The sequence below is a fragment of the Heterocephalus glaber genome, unplaced genomic scaffold, assembly GCF_053883595.1.
Source record: "Heterocephalus glaber isolate CG9 unplaced genomic scaffold, H.glaber_assembly_v1.0 deba00001550, whole genome shotgun sequence".
In the NCBI taxonomy this organism is placed as follows: domain Eukaryota; kingdom Metazoa; phylum Chordata; class Mammalia; order Rodentia; family Bathyergidae; genus Heterocephalus; species Heterocephalus glaber.
In genome coordinates, this window is record NW_028258343.1 from 6,845,854 (window position 1) to 6,859,558 (window position 13,705).

Genomic DNA, 13,705 nt, shown 5'->3' on the forward strand with positions numbered 1-13,705 from the left:
ATTCTCTAGTCAACTTCTTCAAATTTCTCCAAATTCATTCTGCAAACCTGTTTCAAAGTGTTCTAAACCACAAGATCAGGTATAATTACAGAAATAACCCCACCTCCTTAGTATAAATCTGTATTCAGGTTTCATATAACTGGGGCAAAATGCATGACATACAATTTAAAAAAGGAAAGATTTATTTTTTGCTTATTGTTTCATGATTTTCAGACCATGATCAGCTGGCTTTGAGGTAGAAACACGGCAAGACCATGGTGGAAAAAAATTTCCTTAATTCACAACATCCTGGAAGTAAAGACAATGGTAAGAGCTATAGAGGACAGGGCCAAGAGCCATATGTACTCTTCAAGGATATGGGGTGTCTCTTAAACCACTCAATTTTATAATCAGCATTAATATATACAACATTATATGAACATTTTCCGTCATTAAAATACTGAGGATTGCTGAAAGATGGAACAGTTCTATTTCCTTTTTTTTCCCTTTATTTTCCAAAACTCATACTCAAGCAAATTGTTTTTCAACTACAAATCTGCTTTAGTTTTTAATATATTTAACATATTTCATTCTTCAGGAATGACTATTTTTCATGAGAAATCATCTGATTATACTTTTCATGAATGAATCCTCTCCTTCCTCCCTATAATACATATGTTTTATATAGAAAGGATTGAATTGATTCAAATAATTTTAAACAAGTCTTTAGAGAATCAATGATAAGGCAGAAGTATTTTATTCATTTATTTTCTTGTTTAATGTCTAAAACAATATATATTCTCTGATTTATAAGGTCCAGAAAAAAGAAAAGCTATTTTCCTTTTAAAGCTGTGTATTTTTTCATTTTATATCTATACCAAACAATATTTTCTAATTTTATTTAGAAGTTGACATTTGGATCAGCACAAAGATTTTCCTCCCTATGCCCCTAAAATATGTTCAGAGTTATAAAAGTAAAAGAAAAGAAAAAGGAAAACATCAGGCTGCTCCAAAATCTGAAAAGCTTTTACTGGACTTTCAAATAAAACAGTTCTTTTTTTTCCAACAATTACATTTTGCCAAACATGTGGATAGAATAATAAGCAACATGCTATTTTAATTTTCTCATCTTCTTTGAATGTAATTCTTGAGTAGAAAAAAAAAAGGAACAGTGTAGATATTGTTTAGTATTGAACTTTTTTTCTAAAGAATGAATATCATTTATTACTCTATGTCTCAGGAATTATTTTATAGGAATTCAAGAGTTAATCAATAAATGCCACAGAAAGTTAGCTAGCCAGTTTCCTCTAGAACATTCTCTGGTCTAGGTTTTCTGCATGAATAGTTTAATGAAGTTCAATATATATTACATGTAAAATTTAAATAGTGTGTCAAAAAATTTCTGACTTTGAACTATATAGTTGTTTACATGGTGGCCATCTAGTTTGGACTGTTTTTCCTAAGATAATATGTAGGTAACACTATAATAATAATAATGATCATTTTTATATTAGGAAACATTTGATACATATTGGATAATTGTGTTTTGCAATCAGGAAAATGACTAAAGATACTATTTGATCCATGTTCTTAAAGTATTGAAATCTGTGTTGTCAGTGGTACAATTTTGTTGGCTTTAGCACATGTAGTACACCATGTGAAATGTTCATATACATTGTAGATAAAAATGCTAGGCAATTAAAGTCTTACTTTGATCTTCCATCATACCCATTATATTTCCTACCAAAAGTTCTGTTTAGGAATAACCAACTATGAGTGATCTGATTAATGCACAGTCCAGGAAGGTAATATTTGCATATTTGAAGTAATATTTCTAACGTCAAAGCATTCTAAGTATATTGTTAAAATTTGTATATTGTGGTTTAAGTGCCATGCTTTTCTTCTATGTTTTAGTTGTAAGAACTTGACTCCTTTATCTTTAAAAAGTCATATCCCAGCCAGGAACACTGGCTCATCCCTAAAATCGCAGGATTTGTGAGGCTGAGGCAGGTTGATTGCAAATCAAAGTCCTTCCTGGACAACTTACTATGACCTAATACCAAAATAAAAGAATAAAAAGGCCAAGGGATATGGCTCAGTGTGAAGGCCCTGGGTTCAATTCCCAAGACCACACACACACACACACACACACACACACAAGAAGTCATATCACTCTCCCAGAGAAAGATGCTTTTCAATCAATTTTAGCCTCCTTTTCACCACGGACCAACCATCTGTGAAATGCAAAGTGCAGTTTCTTTTCTGCTTGGAAGAATCAAATATTTGACAAAAGTCATTAAATAAGATAATAATACCAATAACAGTAGTAACATTGATGATGATAATAAAAATTCTCAAATTTAAAAATTTAAGTAGTTGATATTGAAAAATTTTCTTAACCTAAAATGACAAAAGTACAAATTTCATAGGCATGAATAAAAGTTATAAATTGTGCTTTAATTGGACAAAGGTTCTTGCTCAATTAGGAAGCAGTTTAAAAGTATATTATTCATTAATTTGGTTGGGTCTCTGAAAATCAAATCAAATCATTTCTTTGGACAATGTATCATCTTGGCCAATGCTCATACATGGAACATTCACAGTTGGAAAACATAAAAATTTGCCTGAGATTCAGATTAGTGAAGGGGTAATAAACAGAACCTAGAACCACATTGCATGATTATCCCTACCATCTATACTTGTGAAGTATAATGATTCACACATCGTCACCAGCTTGCTATATTGAAGTGGTGACCATTATAGGTCCAGATGCATTTCTTAGATTTGGGAACTTACAGCTAGGGAGAGCAGGGAGGTTAAACTCAAAACCAGGACATAATATTGAGGTATCTAAAAGGTGGAGACTTGAATACAAAAGGAGTTAGGAGTTTGGAGTATTTTGGTAATGAATGAAGGTTCTGAAAGCAGAGAAACCAGATTAAGACGGAATTTACACAAGTTGAACACATTGTAGTGGATGTGACTTTCTAAAGAGGTTTACTTTAGTTTAAGAAAATATGATATTTTGCATTTAAGTTTCCTTCCCTGTATCTTAGTCATTTCGGGCTAATATAACTGAACACTGTACCACGGATTAGGTGGCTTATAAACAACAAAAATTTATTTTTCATATATCTGGTGACCAAAATCAGAAATCAGGTTGCTGGCATGATGAAGCTTTGATACTCTTCCACATTGCAGAATTTTGTTTTCTTCAAGTATCTTCACAAGGCAGGGAACAATTGTGAGAAAGCCCTCTGGGAGTCTTTTCTAAGGGAACTAATTTCATTCAGGAGGAATACACCCTCAAGGTCTTGCTAAAGGCCCCTCCTTTTCACACATACCACTGAGGGTCAGGTTTCAACATATGAATTTGGGGGAACACAAAATTTCAGTCCAAAACATAACAGTGTAGTCTGACAGTGCAAATATGCCGATATTTTCTTCTGTTTTAGTCTTTGTTAAATTTAAATAATGGCCATATGTGACCTGTCCCGTATCTTATTCCAAAGATACCTGTGGAAAAAGACTCTTTTTAAGTGATATATTCAGAACCTCTGGGTAGTGATCAATGCAGAAATATAGTAGTGACCCATAACAGAACCGGAAGAAAAGATAATAAAGAATGAAGTAATCTATACCTTTTATATTCTGTGTATCATTGCTATTGATTACTCCAGAATGAATATGCAGAGAAAATCATGAATATTAGCTATTTATTGATACCTAGTCTCCTATACAATGTATAAAATCTTTAAGTAAAATTACCTCTCTTTTATTTCTAAAAAAATCATAATCACCAAATTTGAGACAAAAATATATTTTATACAAGATTCAGGAATCAAAACTCCTTTAAATATTAACTTTGATGTGATAGCTTAATTTTTATAAATGTAATAAGGTTATTTTTGTCTTTGAATGCATAGTTTATACATTTTTGTTCCATTTGTCAAATGTCACATGAAATAATTACCTTCTAGTAAATAAAATTATTTTACATTTAAATAAACATGAACTATAGCAAAATATGATCTAGTAGATATTGCACTATTATATTTAGGGATGAAGTTTCAGTTATTGCAGCACATGGAAACACATGCTAGCCATATATTCTTCAAAGAAGGGCATTTTGCATCAGGAAGAGTCCTGAGAGCCTTTGGCCATCACACCCTGGAGAGACAGGCTCAGCAGGACAGAAATACCCATTTCCAGTGATGGACTGCAGGGAAGGTTCACAGGCTTTGTCATTCTGGATTGACATGGGCTTGTAAGAAATGCCATTTGGTGTCCTCTTCTGCTCTTATAGTTGACACACACTTGAATTACATATTACAGTGACTTCTTGCTCTTTTCAATCTTGCTTCTCCAAGATCCACTCACAAAAAAGGTCCTGAAGACTCAATTGTGTTCTGAGAATGCTCCTGGGCAATGGAAACAGTAAAGTTGCTGCTTGGAGCAGCCGAGGATGACGAGATGGTGTTTTGGAGCTGGGTCAGCTGGCAGTGAGAACATTACCAAGGTGGTAGGTAGAACATAGATACCTCTGAGGTAATGATACAATTGTTAAAATGTTTTTGGTAAATTGAGATTGCATAATGGTAGAAAGCAATTACAAAATCACTGAATCAATCATGTATTTGAAAATAATGGAGAAACTTCGAAATTTTAAGAAAGATGAAACTGGTTGGCTATTGTTAAACTAAACTGAAGATCTAAGAAAGATAATGAGATTATAAATGAATTATTTCTGATCGATTCACAGAAAGGATAATGCTGCCATCAAGGGTACTCTTTAATATTCATTCTGAATATTGTACTTATTCTTGGGTCTGCTTCCTGGAGAACTAAATCTGTAATTTATTAAAACATTTCTTTCTTCCAGTTATATTTTGAAAAACTTATTAATACAAGGAATTAACACTTTAGAAAAGGTGAATATTTGTGTTGAAGGAATATTTTCACATGCCTACTATGTGCCAGGAAGAGACAGTGAAAATTACATGATACATGATGTTGATTTGTTTTGTTTTGTTTTTTGGACATGGTCTCACTATGTAGTTCAGGCTGGCCTTGAACTCACAGCGACCCACTAACCTCAGCCTCCAGAGTGCTGGGAATACAGGAGTGCCCTACCATGCCTGGCTCAAGACACATGATTCACTTTGAAAAACTTAACCTGCCAATGGAGTTGTCAGGCTTCAGACATTGAAGTAAACTCTCTTCTGTAATATTTTTTTCTCTTTCCATTCTTACTGAATTCTGACATCATTACTTACACATTGGGAAGCAAATGTGGGAGGGTTTATGTTTAATCTCTGATTAGCCACATCAAGGCAATGTCTTTGTATGCCAGTGAAAATATCAACCACATTATTTGTAGGTTTTGTATTGACTACTTCAGAAAGGTGAAAGAAGAATAAAAATAAGATGTTCTAAGTAAAGCACATCTGTTGAAAATAAATATTTTTATTTTATCTATAGCAAAAGGATAGCTATGACTTAACAAAGGGTATCAAAGTGAAAAGATGAAAACAGCAGTATTTTTTCAAATTTGGTTATTTTCTTTTAAATATGAATTTTGGTATGATCTCAGGATTTTTTTCAATTGTGTTTCTCTTGCAATACAAAGTAATGATTAAAAATAAATTTAAGCAAACAAAGCAAAATTTCTCTTTAAACTAAATATTACAAAATACCTTATACTATTTTTGTAATGAAATAACTAGAATATTTTATTTAACTTTATATAATATTAAAATGAGTCCTTCGTATTCTCAGTTATGCAGTATTAACATGTTTAACAAATCAAAATTTTACTTGATTGAATGTCTCTTGGATACAATTTAAGAATACTCAAAATTATGAGTTTTTTCCACTGTAAAGAAATCAAAGAATTCATGAATTCTAGAGAAATTTTAGAATTTTTACTTGACACGCTTGTCAGTTTAAAATTTTATTTTGTCAGTTGTCTCTAGCAACATCATATTCAGACTAGCAAATATTTTGTCCAAGCTTTTTGTCAAAACTATTCTTACAAAATGCCTTCTGGCAATTCCTATTCCACTTGCTTTCTGTCCAGCCTAATTTGTTTTCTTTCTCCCAGCAATTGATTTAAATGTTCTAACCAATTGTAACAAATTATGTTCCCTCTTTACAGACTGCTACAACTCAATCTTATTTGCACTACCTATCCTTGAAAACTATTCATGGCTTTTGGACTTTCCTCTTGTTTTAATAGGACTATATTTTCCTTACTATTGCGTTGTCATATCTTGATCTTGCTAGGATTTAAATTGAATTATTCTTTTTATTTCAGAGGCCATTTTTACTTTAATCTGTGTATAAGGGAAAAGAAGGACTTTTATACAAAAATGATTTGGAGGAAATGATAAATTATTCAATATATATATATGATTTTTTAGTGCTCTAATATTAATATATCATGATATTGGTTTCATAATAATAATGTATTATGATTATCATCATAATGTTGATAAAGAAATTTATGATGGATACTCCAGACAAGGAATGCTAATTAGGTGTGTTTTAAGAAGTCACAAAGAAGATGAATGTAGTGCTACACACCTTTAATCCCTACAGTCTGGGAGGCTGAGTCAGGAGGATAGAGGATCCTAAGTTAAAGCCCAGCTTGAGCAACTTAGTGAGATCCTGTAGCAAAATGTGAGGGCCTGTGTTCAAGCTCCCATATCACCAAGAATAAGTTTTAAATAAATTACTAATTTACATAAAATAATAAAGTTTAGCAATCATTTTAGTTTTTGAGATGAAACTGTTTTAGAATTAATAAAAATTTTAAACAACTGTTATCTGTTTATAAAGATCAATTATGGATATGTAATTTATATTTTGAACAAAATACAGCAGTATATTCATTTAAAATTTTAAAAATTTAAATATTGTGTAATGAAACCTCATTCAGAAAGCACAGTCAAACAATATTATTAAAGAGTAGTTCTGTTCATAGTAAAAAATATTTGGAAAGGGTGAAAACAATAGGTAATAACAAAAGATAATTAAAGTGTATTTTAGTAGGGCCAGTGTTTAAAAAATGATATTATGGAAACTAAATTCCAATAACATTAGCTTCAGCAGTATTTCCACTGTGCATGTGAGAAATATATATTGAGAAAATGTGTAAAACAAAAAAATTAAACCAAAATTAAAGGAAGAAATATTTCAAAATGTTAGAGAAAACATGGTATTTTTTAGTTTTTATAGAACCTAACCTCTCTGCTTTTTTTCCTTCTCTCTGAGCAGTATATTATAAAATCTGAAGAAATTGAACCTAAAGAAATAAAATAAATCCATGTTTCATATGTTATATATCACATCCAAAACCACACTACTCAGCTTTCAAAAGTCAAAATAGGTTTTATTAGGTGCTAAAAACCTCATCTGTAGTTTTTAGAGAAGCCTACCAAGTTTAAGTTGGCAGTTCTGACATGAACAGTAAAAACAATCAATATATATGAATCAGTTGAGTCAAATATCATGTTGATTAAATATCTACTGAAAATTCATTAAACATTCACCAAATGCGAAATTCATCACACTTCTCTTAACTCTGCAACATACATTGATTTTTTCCTATAGTTCAATTGGCTCAATCTACTGCAGTTTGCTTTTTACTTTGGCAAACATGCATCATCATATTTCTAACGAAATTGAAGAAAGAGATTATTTGGTACTACTTTATACTTTACTTAGCTACTATCTTATATCCATTGTGTACAAATATTTATTTCATAACCATGTTACTCATTGGTTTTCACAAGGAAACTTAGAGAAGTTTGAATTTTTCTCTTAACCTGTTTGCAAATAATTGGAAAGATCGGCTATATTGAAAGATTTAATATCAAGAAACTAGCAATAAATTATTAGGAAAGGAAAAATAGAATGGAAAAGAATAATTAGGAGGAAATTACTGAGAATGAAATAGAACAGATACACAATGATTTGTCTTTTTTGTTGTTGTTGTTTAATACTACAAGTGTTTCATCTAAGAAAAGAAAGAGAGAGAATATGCCTGGTTCAACATTTATGTCTAACAGACTTTTCTCTGGATATTTTCTGTTGAAATTCTGTAGCTGATTTTGTGGAGAACATAGCACTTTGAAATCAATAATTTCAAATCTTCCCTTTTCCTCTAGATTGAAAGCTACTGAAGTATGCAGAAAGAAGTATAGAAGAACCTAAACTGGAACACATTCACAGTTCCTTTGTTTAGCTTGTTGCTTTCTATCTGTATATGTTGTACTGGCTAGTGTTAACTGAGTAATTGGTACCAGGAAATGTTATAATATACATATGATCCCTCAATCTTTTTAATTCTTATTTTTTGTGTGTAAATGTAATGGTGTTATCATACTTATTTTAAAAATCAGGCTGTTGGGTATGGTGACACATGCCTGTAAACCCAGTACTCAGGAGACTGAGGCAAGACATGAGGTCAAGGCCAACTTGGGTTACACAGTGAGGTCAAGGCCACACTGAATTAGAGACCTGTCTCAAAAACCAAACCAAACCAAACCAAAACAAAACAAAACAAAACACAAAAGCAAACAAAAAATGAGGAGTTGAAGATATGTTCTGCCATTTCTCCTTTGCCCTAGGTGGACCCAAGATATGATTCCATTCTAACGATTACACTGAAAACTACTTCAAATTCTTGTTTGAAATTGTAAAAAAAAAAAAAAACCCATCCAGTTAAATGAAATCTATTTAATCCACCTAAAGTGAGTTTTATATTGTGTGTCAATGATGTATTTTTCAAGATCTTTCAAGTCAAGTACATACCAGGAACTCATTGTATCAATACTCCATGTTTCCAGTCTTTTGTCTGAAAGTGAAAATTAGCCATGTGGAACCTACATACCAGTGTACTTCTACTGTGCTGAGGGTTAAGGAAAGCAGAGAACACTGTGTCTGAAAATAATGCTGTGGATTATATCTAGATGTCCCCCCAGAGCCTCATGTTCTCATCTGTTGACCTTTTTGAGGTGACTGAATCCTGAGTTGTGATACTGGATTAGTTCACTGAAGGGTTTATAGCTGAATGTGATGTTGAGAGGTGAGGCCCTGTTGGACAAGTGGCTAGCTGTGGGAGTGGCCTGGAGTGAGCAGGTTGAGTGAGCACTGTTTCTACGGGCTCCACCATGAACTGTTTTTTCACTCTATGCCACCCGGCCTTGGAGCCAGTCAACTAAAGACAGAAACCTCTACAAACTATGAGCTAAAATAAAACTTTTCTTCTTTAACTTGCGAGTATTGGGTATTTTGTCCCAGGAACAAGAAAATAGCTAAGACAACTAGCATATGAAAGTGACTCATGAAACTTCAAATTATTACCATCTATTTAAATATTTTAAAAAATATTTTAAAGACATGATGATAATAGGTACCCATAATAAGTAAAGATCCCCATAAATCAAGGTGTTTAGAAGCTGGCATATAATGAAAATAAAGTTTTCTGAGTGACAGAAGGATTCTAGCTGAAGAATGGAACAAGAATATATCTCTCCTGGGAATTCTGTTTCATTTCCTACAATTGCAGCATTTGTGTATTTGAAGGTAATGACTTAAGGGATTCAAAAGTTGCTATTACACAGTACTGAAATGTGAAAGTGCTAAAACTAATCTTATAATAAGCTCTGGAACCCAGAAAAGGACAAATAAGTGGGGAGAAAAAGGAAAGATTTTTCTATAAGCTGAAAAAAAAGTAACCTAGATAATGATGAAATCATTCCCATTTCTCAAATTCATGGCAACCATGATTACTGCTTGCCTCCTTTCATTTTAGGAAGAAAAAACTAATATTTTTCTTCAGTCATAAAGGATTATGTTTGAGCAAGAATGTGCTCAGCTTCTTACTTGCTTTCTTTTCTAGTTACTGGGAAAATTGTAATTATTTACATGCATAATCTCTAAGAATATGTTTCTTAAAATTGTAAGTGACAAATTTGATGAATTCTGCTAAGTGCATATATTAACATTCTCCATTAATAAGGCTTTTGACACGGAGTTACATAGTTTATATCCACTCTTTTTTGGCTGAACCTTGAAGTTATGTGAAGAAACACGTTTATATTTGCGGTTGCTTACACTTTAGCAATATATGAATTTGTTACTTTATTATTAGTCAATCATGTACATTTAATAATTCTTACTTATACTGAATTATTCTGCTTAACAGATTTATCCTTTACAAAATGCAATTCTGAAACAAAGAATTATTGCAATTCACAAATAATTTTGTAACAAGTGAAAGAGAGAAAAATGCTTAACTGTTACCTGTTTAAAAATTGTTCTTCAAAAATTATACATGGTCTATAACTGGTCTATAACTATGAATTAGAGTGGATTTAATTGTGATGGGAAATATTGTAGGGAGGTTATGATGGACTTCTGAATAAGTTATCAGTTTTATACTTTAAAATATTGGCATTCATAAAATAAATGATTTCCTAGAATATTTATATTCTTAAAGTTTATCTTTAAATGTTATTTCAAAACAAAGAACTATGACTTAGGTACTGATCGTGAATCTAAAAAGGTTTATTATAATGACACTAATAATTTGAAATATATGAAAATGAACTTTAAATATGTCATTTCAAATGTTAATATAGCATGTGTGGTTGACTGAGTAAATTACCTAAGAATTTGATAATTTAAAGGACAATTAATGAAGCTTACAGTCTCATCTTTAGAAACTTCTTAGTGATAAAATTATACAAAATAAAATATCAAATATAAAGGAAATATTAAACTGAATTTAATTGTGTTACTTACAAAAGAACTTACAAAATTAAAAACAAACTTTTTGTAAAAATGAACTTCCCATGGGATATTTTACTGAGGCCATTAACTGTTTTTGTTCCTTCTTTTATGATGGAAACATTTAATCCTTCCTGATGAGATATGAACCACTCTTATCAAAGTGAAGTAAATTTCAGTATATTTTCATAAATATAAAGGAAGAAAAGTATGGAGGGGCAAAATACACCAAAGCAAATCACTGTGTGCTAAAGAAATTGGATGAACAATCATATAGTCAGTCAGTGAGACATAATTAATTATTTCCAATATGTATATACAAAGAAACATGAGATATTACCTCCATCCATTATGTTAGTATAAAAAAATCTCTTCAATTAATTATTTCTGAGGGTTTTTTTCCTGGAAGTTTCTACTAAAAATAAATCAAATATGAAATTATAAAGCATTTAAAAATTCCAAGACATTGTATTTCACAGCCTGTGATGTCTACAACTGCTGGTGGAAATAATAAAAGAAAAGTAAAACAGACAAACCAAACCAAAGGCCAAAGAAACATACAAGGTCATGAATATTAACAGAAATACCAGATATCAAAACTTAAGTGAGAGGAAGTCATCTTAGCATTTAGAAAATATTCTGCCTTCTTTTTGCAGGTCAGAACCTGTTCTTGAAGGAGAAAAATGAGTTTTCAATAATGACCTTTCTGAAAAAAAAATCGGAGCCAGTTAAATCCAACAGTATCATTTCCAAGAAATCTCACACTTAACACTTTACACATTACTCAGTATGGTTTTATTTTCAGATTTCTGATTCTGAGCTTTAGAATGGTCTGTATTATACTGAAATCTTGAAACAACATAACTATTTACTATATTACATAGTCCTTGTGGCAAAGATCCATGGCCAAGGTACTGGCTTTTATTTTCTTTTAGCCTTGGTAAATCCTCACCATCAGCCTCTGCGCAGAATGGAGGTAACTTTTAATGTCAACTTCAATGATAGTCAAAGCAGCAGCAGTAGCACCCGGAGAAGGCCTAAACAAACTTCCTTAAGGCTGTGTTTTGGACTAGGTTCAGCCAAGTTTTGGACAGTTGAGGATATATATCCTTCCACAACTCACTGCTCACCTCATTTCTCTTCTTTGACTGCCACTGCTGATCGCTCCCTATGCTACGAAGTCTCAAAACTGTTCAGTCATTATGAATGAGGAAAATATGAACAGTATGTGATTATGGTAATGATGGACCAAGCACTTTATATATAGCTTCGAGTATAACTGAAGGCCCTTGGAGAAAGATAAATTCACTCCCAATTCACATGAGATATCCAAGAGCATTCCTGAGTTTACACAGTTACAAAGTGTGTGAACTATCATTTGAAGTTACATTGGTCTGACACCAAAGCCAAAAGGCATCTCGCTGTGCATGCTGCTTGTCCACAGGTGCTATTATTTCTCTGTGTGGAGAACCGTCTAAAGCAGGAATCAGCAGTTTTTCTTTTCTATGAAAGAAGTGATAGAAAAGATTTTAGATTTGTCAGACTACCTATGACTCTTCCATATTTTCCTATACTTTTTCATTTTATCAACTAAGTCATTAGTTTGGAGGCCATACAAAACAGGTTGTGGGCCAATTTTGGCTGATAAATATTATTTTCCAATCCCTGATTTAGAGAGAATAGAAACTCTGGCTTTCTTGGATGTGAAAGTCTGCATGTTATGTCACACACACACACACGCACACACACACACCATAGTCTCAATGTAATAGTTCACAAACAAATAATGAGTTTCTGCTTTTATTTTTCTGAAATAGCTTTTTGACTTTTGAACCTGTAGATGTCTTTTGGAATTTTATAATAACTGAAGAATTTGTCATTTGTCCTATAGAACACCAGATATTCCATTTTTATATTATTTAGTTATATTATTCTGTAATATTTCTTATAGAAAATGTTTGCATATATAAAATAATCAATATTTTGTAATGTATTTAGTATATTTTTCAATTTTTTATCTTCTTTTCTCTTACATTGAAAAATATTTGTTACTCATTTTCCAATTTTAACAGTAATATTTGGCTACTAAATAAGTGAAAACTGGCTACTGAAAAACAAATAAAAAAGGTAAAACGTCTATGGCATATATTGTTATCAAGAACAGATAATGACAATAAAATATTTATATTTTTGCTATTCTCTGAAAAGTTCTATATTTAATAAATAACTTTACTATATTCATATATACATATACACAAATTTTAATACTTTAAACCATGTATGAGAGAATGTATCTGATTGAGGTTATATAACATAATATAGTGTAAACATTCCTATTTCTTAATATTATTTGAAAACTTCATTATTTTTGGTTTCATAATAGTCTACATTTAGCAGTGTAGCACTTCATTCAATTTCCATTATCAATAAATCAATTCTCAATTTGAGGGCACTTGCTTTATTATCACATATTTTCTATAACAAACTTTTCTGCAATAAATATTTCTCAAATAAGATTGAACATGGTTTTATTTCCCTTGAAGTTTCAAAAATGCAATTTCTTGATGAAAGACAAAAACATTTTAAACTTTATTTAGAACATTCTTTATAATATCCCAACTGCTTTCAAAAAAAGACACATTATTTATTTTAGAGTGCTAGAATCCTCAAGCCTTCCCTTCAGAAAGATGGAGAGGAAATAAATATTTCTTCCACATGACAGCATGCACTGTAATTTGACTGTTTTAAAGTTTTTGCCATATTTTAAGGAGTTTTTTTCCATTATTCAAATGTCTGCTGGATTTATTTCTTTGTGAAATCTTATATAGTTGCATAAGGGAATGATTGATTAGAGATACATAAATTCAATAGAAAGTTTTAATACCTTCATATGTCTTATGCTAAATGATTTTTCTTATAATTGCTATAG

General features: G+C 31.4%; 1 long non-coding RNA gene across 1 annotated transcript; it reads left to right on the plus strand.

Annotated features, from left to right (window-relative positions):
• The first annotated feature begins 213 nt into the window (after positions 1-213).
• LOC147824221 (uncharacterized) lies at positions 214-12,676 on the plus strand. The gene is made up of 3 exons (XR_015442491.1): positions 214-306; positions 4,350-4,501; positions 8,151-12,676. It is a non-coding gene; the product is annotated as an uncharacterized LOC147824221 (long non-coding RNA).
• The last annotated feature ends 1,029 nt before the right edge of the window (positions 12,677-13,705 follow it).